Source organism: Pseudopipra pipra, chromosome 25 (assembly GCF_036250125.1).
Source record: "Pseudopipra pipra isolate bDixPip1 chromosome 25, bDixPip1.hap1, whole genome shotgun sequence".
Classification (NCBI taxonomy): Eukaryota; Metazoa; Chordata; class Aves; order Passeriformes; family Pipridae; genus Pseudopipra; species Pseudopipra pipra.
This window is the reverse complement of record NC_087573.1, coordinates 5584029-5595781: the sequence shown is the minus strand read 5'-3', so window position 1 is coordinate 5595781 and position 11753 is coordinate 5584029.

The window sequence follows — 11753 nt, the reverse complement described above, 5'->3', positions numbered from 1 at the left end:
ATTGCATCAGTGATGGTGCCAGCTCAGAGCTCCCAGGGACATCAGGGACACTCCTGGGGGGATGTTCGCCTGATGAGACCCCGTGGGATGAGGAGAGGAATGTTGCATCCCAGAAGAGATGAGTGAGGTCAGTCTGAACAAAGCCAGCCCCTCCTATCCTTCCTTTTAGGCCGGGACCCAGGCATGGGGCACCCAGCACTGGTGAGGGACCCTCAGGACTTGCTTCTGGCCCTGTGGGAACTTCCAAATCTGGGAGCAGGAGAGGAGCAGCACACTGCTCTTCTTCCAGCCCCAGGGAGCTTTGGCAGGGCACATCTTGAGGACGGATGGAAGCAGGGAAGGGCAAGCTCTACACAGCCATGGAAGGCTCAGCGTGCAGGTCAATGAGTTGACCCTTTCACAATGTCATAGGTACCATGCCCTGGGTGGTTCGAGGCTCCTGCCCAGCTCCCAACCCTGCAGAGCTCCCTCAGGCAGCCCCCTCCCCCGTGGGGCCAGAGAAGGTGCTCAGTTCACTGCCAGAGCTGCAGCACAGACCTATGTGCTGAGCATCCCCTCCCCAGCCCAGCGGGGTCTGAGCACCCCCCAAGCATGGGGACACCCATCCCATGGTCTTGCAAATGTGGCTTTGACTTCTGCAAGTAAACCTGGTACAACATACCTCCCTGACCAAGCTCCAGCCCCAAAATGGCTCCACGACTGACCCTCATAACCCAGCTTCAACCCCAAAGTGGATCCACAACCCCAGCTATAGACTCAAAGTGCCCCCACAACCCAGATCCAGCCACAAAATTCCTCCACAACTCAAGCAGCTTGCAAAGGGAAGACCAGAGTAGGAAGAATCCCAGAGAGTAAGTGTGCTGGTAGGGTTAAGGAGGATACCAGGCTCTTCAGGGGAGTAAGCAAAGCCAGCAGGATCGCAGATAACCCAGGAAAGAGTTTCTGGGGGCAGGTGAGCTCTGGGATGGGGGCATCCCACTCCCTGCATCTCTTCTTCCCACTCGGTGAAGGCTCCTTGCCCAGAGCACTGTCCCCCGGGTCTGGCTGCTCCTCTGCCCTTTCTACAGCAGTGGAAAAGGAGCATTCTCACCTCAAAAAGTCAGCCAGAGAGACCTGGGGGTGTTCCTACCTCAAATTGGTGCTACCACGTGTAGTCAGCCACCTCTCAGGTGAATCAAGCATTGATTTATCCAGCATCTCCATACCCAGACACCTCCTTTCTGCACCGCTACTCCTGCAGAGAATACGGTGTGAGGGTCTGGGGGGATCCCCCACAAAGGAGAGACAGCCCTTCACATGACAAAACAAGCTGATTATATGACTCCCACCCAGACAAGGTCCCTGCCACAAGCACAGGCTTTGCCACCCCATGTCTCAGCCATGACCACCTTCACTCCCTGTGGAGGGGCTGCCGCTGCTGCAGACACCCACATCACATCACATCACCTGGCCCCGATGCAGCTGCAGCTCCCTGAAATTCAGCACTGGGGGCTGGAGCAGGGTGCTGGAGGTGCCCCACATCCCCCACATCCTAGAACGAACCAGGAGCTGCTGCATTTAACCCCAACCTGACTGAGGGTTATTTGATGCTGAGGGCTACGAGAGCTCCCCAAATCTTCCAGCAGCTGAGGACACCTGGACACATGTCCAGGTTTGTCCCCATCAAACACAAGGGGTTTGTCCCCATCACTTGAGGGGTTTGTCCCCATGACTGCCCAGGTGCACCAGGGTCAGTGGGAGGAGAGATGGGATGTAGAGGCCCAGTGCTGCTGGAGGCAGCCCCCCAGTGCTGGATCCTGCCCCCAGGTCTGGGGCAGGAGGTCCTGGCTCTGCCCTGCACCCATGGACAAAGGGCAGGGGGTCCAGGTCACAGAAACCCTGCAAGCCCCCCAGCGAGCACAGGATGAAGGACCCTAGGGGTGCACCCCCCCCAACACACCCCAGGGCACCCCCTCTGCCCCCAAACACACTGTACAAGGTGGGCAGCACGCAGAGGTGGCGTCCAGATGAGCTGACCCCCCTCCAGTACCCCAGTCCTTGGGCGCCCAGCCCAGCACTGCCCGGGGGCGGTGGGAGCTCCCCGAGCGCAGGGGGGGCTGCGGCAGCCCCGCTGCAATCCTGACGCTGCAATGATCACGATGCCACTCACATCCCACTGCACAGAGCCGCCGTCCCCGGGGACGGGCACAGCCAGCCCCGCTCGGCACCCGCAGCCGGGCACGTGCTGCAGCCCACGCGTGTGCACACTCGTGTGCACGGGAAGGGATGTGAGCAGGGCTCTGTGTGTCCGTCTGTGCGCCTGGGCAGGGCTCTGTGTGTCTGTCTGTGTGCCTGGGCAGGGCTCTGTGTGTCCTTCTGTGCGCCTGGGCAGGGCTCCGTGTGTCTGTCTGTGTGCCTGGGCAGGGCTCCGTGTGTCTGTCTGTGTGCCTGGGCAGGGCTCTGTGTGTCCGTCTGTGCGCCTGGGCAGGGCTCTGTGTGTCCGTCTGTGCGCCTGGGCAGGGCTCTGTGTGTCCGTCTGTGTGCCTGTGCAGGGCTCCGTGTGTCTGTCTGTGTGAGCCTGTAGGTGTGGGCATGGAGGTGCAAGGGCCAGCACACGGGCACAGGGGGGTGTGCGCACATCTGTGCGTGTGTGTAAATGTATGTGCAAGTATGTCCATGCGTGTGTGCACGGGATATGCAAACGCATGTGAAGGTATGCACGAGTGCAAGTGTGTGTGCACAGAGGATGAGTGCACGTGGGTGAGTGTAAATGTGCACAGGGTGTGCAAGTGCTTGTGCATGGGACATGTGCCTGTGCCTGTGTGTGTGTGTGTGTGTGTGTGTGTGTGTGTGTGTGTGTGTGTGTGTAAAAGCTGGTGCACAGGCAGTGCTGACAGGCGTGTGCACATGGTCACGCACACATGTGTGAGCACACCTGCCCAGGGATGTGTCCAGGTGCAAGCGCTTGTGTGGACGTGCAGCACTCGTGTCGCCACCTCCACCAGCTCCTGCACGTGGGGCTGCACATCCTCACGTGTGCGTGGCACTGCCCACAGCCTGTGCAAGGGCCTGCACACACACACACACACACACACACACACACACACACACAGACACACAGACACAGACACACACACACACACACACACACACAGACACACACACACAGACACACACACACAGACACACACACAGAGACACACAGACATACAGACACAGACACCCTCTGTGTGCCTCTGTGCTTGTGGGAACCGTGAGGGGACGGGGCTCTGGGGGCAGAGATGCAGTGCAGGCACTCGACCAGGGAAGTGCTGCTTTGGGGGCTTGGGGGGCTCTGCGGTGCTGGCCAGGGCTCAGGAGCCTGCAGGCAGCATCAGGCCTCAGTGCAGGGGCTGTTTTTGAGCTGGGGAGCTAATTAGCATCACTAATTGCTCCCTTGTGGTGCTTACCGGGTGCTGGCAGAGCTGAGGACTGGGAGAAACTGAGGCACAGGAGAGGCCTGGGGGAGCAAGCCCATGGAGACCATGTTGCCACCCCCCCCTCCAACTCAGTACCCTACAGTCCCCTGGACCCTACAGCCCTTGCCATGGGGCCAGGGGGCCGATCCTGTCCCTCCAAGCGAGGGAGCCAAGCTTTGATCCCCCTCCTGCATGGGGGCCAGGCTGGGCAGCGTGGGGCAGGTGTGGGCAGTGCCATGGGGGCAGCCCAGGCGGGTCGGGGGTAGCCAGGGTGCCATCGCTGGGTGGGAGGGCAGGCAGTGGAGCAGAGGGGACAGGCAGTGGAGTAGTGTGTTCTTGGGCACATCCCCTCAACTCCAGGTCCCAGACCCCATTGTGCCACCGCCTCACTGGGTGTCCTTGGTCGCAACCCCCATCCCCACCAGGCACAAGCAGGGCAGCCCAAGCCCTCGGCCGTGGGTGCAGAGCCGCTCCCAGCCCCACGCCGCAGATTCCGGGCGGGGGGCCCGTCGCAGCCTCTCCTCCCTGTCCCAGCCCCCTGTCCCTGCCGGGCCCCCGTGCTGCGGGAGGGCCGTGCGGCGGCTGGGCTGCGGCACTGCATTGCAGTCCTGCTCTGGCTGCGCTGCCTTTTTTTTTTTTTATTCCTTTTGCAATTTTTCTTTTTTTTTTTTTTCCCCTTCCCCTTTGCAAGTTGCGGCAGCTGCTGGCAAGGGGCCGAGCGGCCGGCGGTGGGGGTGGGAAGGGAGCTCGGCCCCCCGAAATCCCCGCTGGGTCCTCAAACCCCTCTCGGCCGCCCCCACAGGGGATGTTCGCTGCGGTTCCTCCGGTGCTTCACGTTTCCTCTTTATTCCTCCCTGGTTTGGAGCTGCCCCTCGTCACTCCCCACTGCTCCCTGCCTCTCCCTTGGCCAAGATCTCAGAGTCTTAAGGACATAAATAAAATATGAGGGTTATAATTAACCATTTCTATCAGCCTTTGGCCCTGGAACGAACGTGGGTTAAGGCTTCAAGAAAAAATACTGGCTGGGAAGGATCCCCCTCCCACCTTGCTGACCCCTGCAGACCCCCCAGCTCTTTCCTGGGGTGCAGCACTCATGGGGGATGCTGATGAGAATGGTAGGACCCACCCCACACCCCTCTACAAAACTGCTGGGAGCTCCTCATGGAGCAGAACAGGGTGGGCTTCACCCAGGCAGCTGCTGAGGAGACCCCAGAGGGCAGAAAGTGGGCAGAGCTCCTCATGGCACATCACCCATGCACCTATATTACACTCCACCCTGCAGCCCCCCAGGTACCACCCCAGTTCCCCCAGAGTTTTATCCTGCTCCTCTTTGCTCTGGGCCCCCCAGCATGTGGCCCCTGCACCCCACGGTGCATTACACTGAACCTGCCAAACCCATCCCCCCCCCAGTGCATTTCCCCCCTAATGCACACCCCTCCATCCCCCAGTGCCTCATCCTGCACCCCTCAGTGCAGCACCCCCCAAATCCCATGGGACATTACCCTGTGTCCCACCCTGCAGCTTCCCAGACCCCCTAACACAACACCCCAGCCCCCTCCAGGCATAGTCCTGACACTGCACTGCCCCCAGAACCCCAACACTCCCCTGCACCCCATGGGGTGTTACCCTGTACCCCTTCAGGCAGTGCCCTAAGCTGCAAACATCTGGCCTTGAAGGAGCCCCCAGGTCCCAACTCCAGCAGAGCCCCCGGGGACTGTATCCAGCGAACCACCCTCCAGGCTCAGCCTCCAAACTCCCCCCAGCTTTGTTAAAGCTGATACTGAACCCCGAGAAACTGCACTGAGGCCCAGACCAGCCCCGTGGGCTCTTTGGCCCCTTTCTGGTGTAACCCCCCCTGGCTACACCGCTGATTTACACCTGGAGCAGGGGGGATGGAGGTTGGGGGCTGGGCGGGTCCCCCTCCCATTTACACATTCCATTTGCCGCATTCCGTTTGCCGGCAGCACCCCAAGGTCTGGCGGGATGGAAACCCCAGGCTGGAGCCGGCGATCCCTTCCCCCTCCATCCCCAGGGCATTCCCCGTAACCAGAAAAGCAGTTTAGACGCCGGAAAATCCCCTTCCCAAGCCCTCATTCCTCCTCCTCCTCCTCCTCCCGCAAAGGCTCCATCCCAGGGACTCCCCCGCCTGTGCTGCCGCAGCACCCGGCACATCCGAAAAGCCAAACAAGGGGGATTTGGGCTTTCCCCAGTAGTGGTCCCATCGTGGGTACCCCCTGCCCCGGCATCAGCTCCCTGTCCGGGTGGGATGGGGATGGATGGAGAGGGGTGGATTCACCCGTTGGGGTGGGGGGCTTTGAGGAGATGTGCAGGGGAATCGACAGGGGTTCACCCTCATCAGCGAAGGACCAGACCCAGGATGAGAATTTGGGGGTGCCCAGAAGGATCAGGATGTCCTCGGACAGCAGCACCAAGCGAGCTCAGCGCCAGGGTCGGGGATTTTGGGGAATCCAACTGCTGAAAACGCCCCCTGCTCCCCCGTGGGGGCAGCTGGAACCTCTCCCCTCCGGGAAGGCGATGGAGATGACGGAGGGTAGAAACAGCAACAAATGAAGATTAATGAGGCTGAGGCAGCAATTAGCAGCAGCCGGCGCTGACGGAGCATGGGCTGGGCTCGAGCAGACGGGTACGGGGGGGCCCAACCCCCGGACCCCCGCCCAAAGTGTTGAATTGTCCCAGGGAGACCCCGACCTGGGGGAAGTTCGTTAGATAATGAAGGGCGGCTGCCACCGCGGGCCCGGAGAGAGGAGTTCTCGCTCATTACGGGACGGCAAAGCCGGCGCTGAGTTGTCCTGCTGAGATGGAGAGGGGCGGGGTGGGGGGGACCCTCCAGATCTCCATGAATGGCAGCTGAGGGAGCTGATCCCAAAACCTGCACTGCCCTGTGCCAGGCTTGGATGACTGGGAATGAAAATCCCAAACAGGTCCCAAGGTGAGCCCCCTCCCATTCCAATGCCGGTGGGAAGTCTGGGAACTATGGAGCCGGATCCTGCAGCGCAGCCCCGGGGCAAGTGGAGATTTCGAGGTACAGCTGAGATATTTGGCAGTGCCCCAGCTGGATCTTGATGCCAGCGGGTGTTTTGGAGCTGGGGTCAGCAGGACAACGGCTGGAGGAGGAGATCCCATCTCTGCCGGACCCACTGGCACGATGCCAGGGCATCCCTCTGGCCTTTCATGGGGGCACTGACCCCCCGCCGCTCCCATCGCATCCGATGTCAGTCACGGAGGGGACATGCTGGGCCAGAGTTTCAGCTCACAGCAGTGAGACAGGAGACTCTAATTAAGGCAAAAACATGATTTGGCTTCTAATGGTCATTTAATTAAAGAGAATTCCAGGCAAGGGATGTGTGGAGGCATGGGGAGACTGAGGGATCAGGGAGGAGGGAGTGTAGGGGGCACTAGGTAGGGAGACACTGCAGGACCCTGGTGCAAAGGGGCTCTGCAACAACCCAGCCCAGCCAACCCCCACATCTCATCCTTGTTCCCCTCCTCCAGCCCCGGCATGACCCCACAGCAGCTGCATCAGTGGTGCCAGATCAGACTCTCCATCCACAGCTCTCCAGGACGCTGTGGCAGCCCCCAGAGCTCGGGGAGCACTCTCCCCTGGGATCCCCCCACAATCCCATCCTGATTCACTCTGCTGAGGGCAAGGGGAGTGTCTGCTCCCCCAGCTCCATACTTCTCATGGGAGAGTATGCCTACTGGGCTGGGAACAGGAGCTGCTGCAGCACAGGCGAGGAGTGTGATGGAACAAGGACGCTCCAGTAGCACGTGGCATCACGGGACCTGAGCTGCTGAGACATGGCCCACACAGGGACACGTTCTCCTGTCCCCAAACCCAAGTACCAGCAGGTGCTGCTGGCCAGACCCCCCCTGCCCACCGAGGGAAATTGAGGCATAGATCCCTCTGCCCACTGAGGGAAACTGAGGCACAGCATGGGGAGCAGCATCCTGAGGGAGGAACCCCCTAGGCAGGGCTGAAGCTCAGCATTCCCCCTGCTCAGAGCTGTGATGGAACCCTGCTGCTACCTGGGCCAGTGACAGCCACCAGACCTTGCTGGGAGCCCCAGCACTGCTCCCCATCCTGCAGACTCCAGCAGCATCTCCAGATGGGGCTAGAGTCAGCCACAATGTCCCTCCCTGCCATGGCAGGCTCTGCTCATGGCTTTGTCACCCATCAGCACCGGGCTCAGCCAAGTAAAAGTAACAACATGCTGGGGTTTGGCAGCCCCAACCACCGTCCCTGCCCCGGGAGAGGAGTAATTCCAGGGGAGCACTGTGACAGAGAAGGACACAATTCCTGTAAAAACTGGATGAGCTGCCCAGCTGACAGCAAGTGTGTCCCCTGCATGTCCCCACAGGGGCACAGCCAGAGTCCCCACCCTCACCCTGACTGGGATGCACAGGGGATGGACACTGTACAGCCTGGGATGAGCTCCTGCCCCACTGCCCCACAGACCAGAATCTGGGCTCCTCACCACATAGCCCCCAGCCTCAAGGAAGGAGATCCAGCCCTGGGTTCACAGGGGAGAGCTTGTAAAATAAAAAATTATAAAATAATGGTGGTTTCAAAGCCGGTACTTGCCCATGAGGGACGACCTGCATTGCTCACAGCAAAACTAAGCAAGGTCTAACAGTAAATGTAGCCTTAAAGGAGGCCTTCATCCATCATTTGAGATCCAAACTGATGCCTTCTGGTGCTCCCAAGCCAAACCACCAGTGCCTGCTGCTGGAAGACTGTGCTGAGCACTGCCATGACTCTCACTGGATGGACACATAAAGGTCAGCAGGGCTGGGGAAGGGGTGATCCCACCCTGCCCTGCTCTGTCCTGAGCATCTCCCCATACACAGCATCACCCCAGCCTGGCACCCACCAGGTACCAGGGTCCCTCTCAGCAATGGCAGGAGCCCCTCCAGTGACTCAGGGAGACACCAGGTTTGTCCCTACCCAGGGACACTTCCCTGCATGGGTACCAGTGCTGGCACCCGCCGGTGCCAGGGTGCCCAGACAGGCAGCTCAGGGATTTTCTGCACCTTTGCCTCTAAAATCAGACCAGCACTGAGGTAAAACAGGGGACAAGGCCAGTGACAGCAACACCAGGGCCCGCATCAGGAGAGAGGGGGACCCAGCTCTGAGCACTCAGAGCCCTGCCTGGCACCTAGGGGTGCTGCTCCCCCCAAGCCCACTGGATCCTAGCTGGATCAGGCCCCGGCTATCCCCAGCCTCCAGCACTGCTGCTGGCCCAGGAGTGAAGGAAGGACGGGAGAAAGCTGAGCTGGGACTGGTACCGGGGCTCCCGCAGGAGCCGGGGCAGGTGCTGCGACATCCACTGCCAACCGACACTTTGGTGCCAACAGCGAAGGGGCCAGTGAGCACCTTGTCCCCCTCCTCACTACGGCTTCAGGTTCCCATTGTCTCCCAGTCCAGCTGCACTGCTCCAAGACTCCACCAGAGGCATCCCACAGAGATCCTGCAGGGGCTGCAGGCACCACTCAACACTAGCACTTCATCCAGAGGGTTTCGGCACATCCATGTGCCACCATGGCACCCAGAGACAAGGCAGCTGGGGGCTCTGGTCCCCTGAGCTGTGGGGAAACAGCTGTTCCCAAGGACACCAGAGCATTCCATGTGGAACATCCCCCAGGGCACTGGCCACTGCCACAGCAAACCGCCAGGCTCCCCCCAACCCCAGCCAGCACAGGCAGCCCACCCCTGGCACACAGAGCTGCGAATGGCCAAAAAAGCCTCCCAAAAAATAGATGTAGGGCACTGCCAGCACCCAGCCCGTTCCCCAGCACCGCGATGCCACGGCAGCCATGCCTTGCTCCAACAGCAACACCAGTGCAGCTAAATAGGGCACCAGATGGTGATGGGCTGAGCTGTCCTGGCACTTTGAAGGCACCACACGGCCAAGAGCACCGAGTCCTGCCTGCTCGGGTGGGCACCGGCACCGCGGCCCCGTTGCTGGCTCTCCCAGCCATGGCCCTGTGCCACAGTGATGGCTCCCAATCGGCACAGGGGGAGTGAAAATGAGCCAGGTCAGCTCCTGGGGAAGAGCCAGAAGCAGCTCTCGCAGGAGCCGAGACGCAGTGGATCAATCGGAGACGGGAGTAAGGGAGCTCATACACACTGCGCTGCTCCCCAGCTCAGCAGACGGGGCCAAATGAGCAGACACAAGCCACGAGGGGCCATTTCCAGTGGGGAGGCTCCAGGAAGATCTCCACAGCACCCAGCCAAGCATGAGGTGGTGATGGGATGGTGTCAGAATCCAGAAAACCAGCTCCCGGCCCTGGGGAGCCCCCAGCGATGCTCATCACCCAGGATCCCCCTCCTCCCTGCCAGCCTGGGCTCAGTCTCCAGGGACTGGCTGCCTGTGGGAGCAATGCTGGTGCTGCTTGCCCAGCTCCAAGGCAGGAGAGCCCCAGAGGCAGAGTACAGCTCTGTGTCCCTGGGACCACTCACTCGTGTGGCATTGGGGGCGAAAAAGGGGACGGAGGAGGGACAGTGATGGGATCATAGGGGACACAGGACCACTCCAGGCAAGGGCATTTTGTTATGGCATGAAGTCCCACCAAGGCCAGAACACAGGACTGACTCCCATGAATAAACTTTGTGCAGATTCCACCAGGAGAGCCAGGAGCCCAGGCAGGGTGATGGGCACAGCCCCTAGACACCATGGCAGGGTCCTCCAGGGGCTGGCCTCCCCAGCCCCTCCAAGCTGCATCCCTATGCATCCTTCCAAGTGTTTTGGAGGCACAGGCACAATGGCACACACTTTCAGGGCTGCACAGAGGAGCTGCTCCACTGGCACATCCTAGGGAAGGCTGTTTCTCCCCTAGAATAACCTGGAGAGCCCAGCTGCAAAGCATCCCGGTTCCTGAACTGGTGTTGGTAGCCACCATTCCTCCCACCTTCCAAGGGTCCCCCATGGCCAGGCCCACCCCACCCCACAGGGAGGTCTCTGTCAGGCTCTCCCATGGCACAGAGCTGTGGCTGAGCTGTCACAGCCACACACTGCAGCACCGAGCAGAGGCTGTGCCAGGCTACTGCTAGTGGCACCAGGCTGGTGTGTGGACAGCAGTGGGCACACACTGGCACCTTCACCCCAGGCACTAACCCTGCCATGCCATGCCTCAGTCCCAGGAGAAAACCCTGGGACTCCCCTGGGAGCAGAGCAAGACAGCAACAGAGCCCACAGGGAATCCATGTGCTCGTAAATCCATGCACAGCACTGAAACCTGGGGTTGCTTTCCTCCTTGAATCCAGTGCTCGAGGCTGATGGGAGCTGTGGTGCCACTTGGGGATCCCCAGTCCCAGCAGCCCTCCATCCCAGTGAGTCCCTGGGGATACCCTGTGTCCTGCAGGAGAAAGTGGGAGGTGCCTCCCTGGGTTGGTGCTGAGCAGTTCAGAGGCTGGTCCCAGCTCTGTGGTGTTCTGGTGGAATTGTTCCAAGGCTCCACGTGAGGCTCACGGGGCTCAGGGATTCCTCAGCCCACAGAAGCACTGCTGGAGCATCGGCTGCTGAATCAGTTCTGCTGACCCCAAACTATTCCAGCATATTTTGGGCATCCTGCTGCCCACAGACATCCATGCATCTCTGTGGCTTCAGCCTGGCCCCGGAGCAGCTCCCCAGGTCCCTGGCAGCAGGACAGTCCCCCCAGCCCACCTCCAGTTCTCCAGTTCAGCACAGGCTCAGATGGGCTCAGGCTTTGGATGTGCCCCATCATAGCCCCCAGCACTCACTCATGCCACAATCACCTGCTTTGCTCCCAGCCTCCTCACATCCCCAGGGATGCAGCAGCCCAGAGCCCACATCTGATGCACCCATGCAGGGCTGGGAAGAGCTGGGGAGCATAAAACACCCAGATTAATTAAAACACACCAGATTTCCTTAAGATGCACAAGTAGAAGAACCCCTGGCGGTGCCGGGAGCCCCTTCCAGGTCTGGTGGGCTCATAGATGAACAACAGGATGGGTTTGGTGCAAGTCAGACAACTGCCTGGGCAGGAGAGTGGGAGCAGATCTGGACAGCAGGAATTTGCCACATGCGCTGCCAGAGCCGGCTGCAGTCACCCCTCCCAAAGCACCAAGCACGACCAGAGCCACCCTGGGGGGACAGGAAGCTCTGCCAGCCTCCACCCCACTGTCTGACCAGCAGCAAAATTCAGAGGCACCACAGTTCCTCCTCCAAACACCAGAGCTGATGAAACATCCCTTGACTTCCATCACACAGGGAACAATGGAGTGGGTGGCCCCATTGGGATGTGACAGCCCCCAAACTCAGGGGAAGACACCAG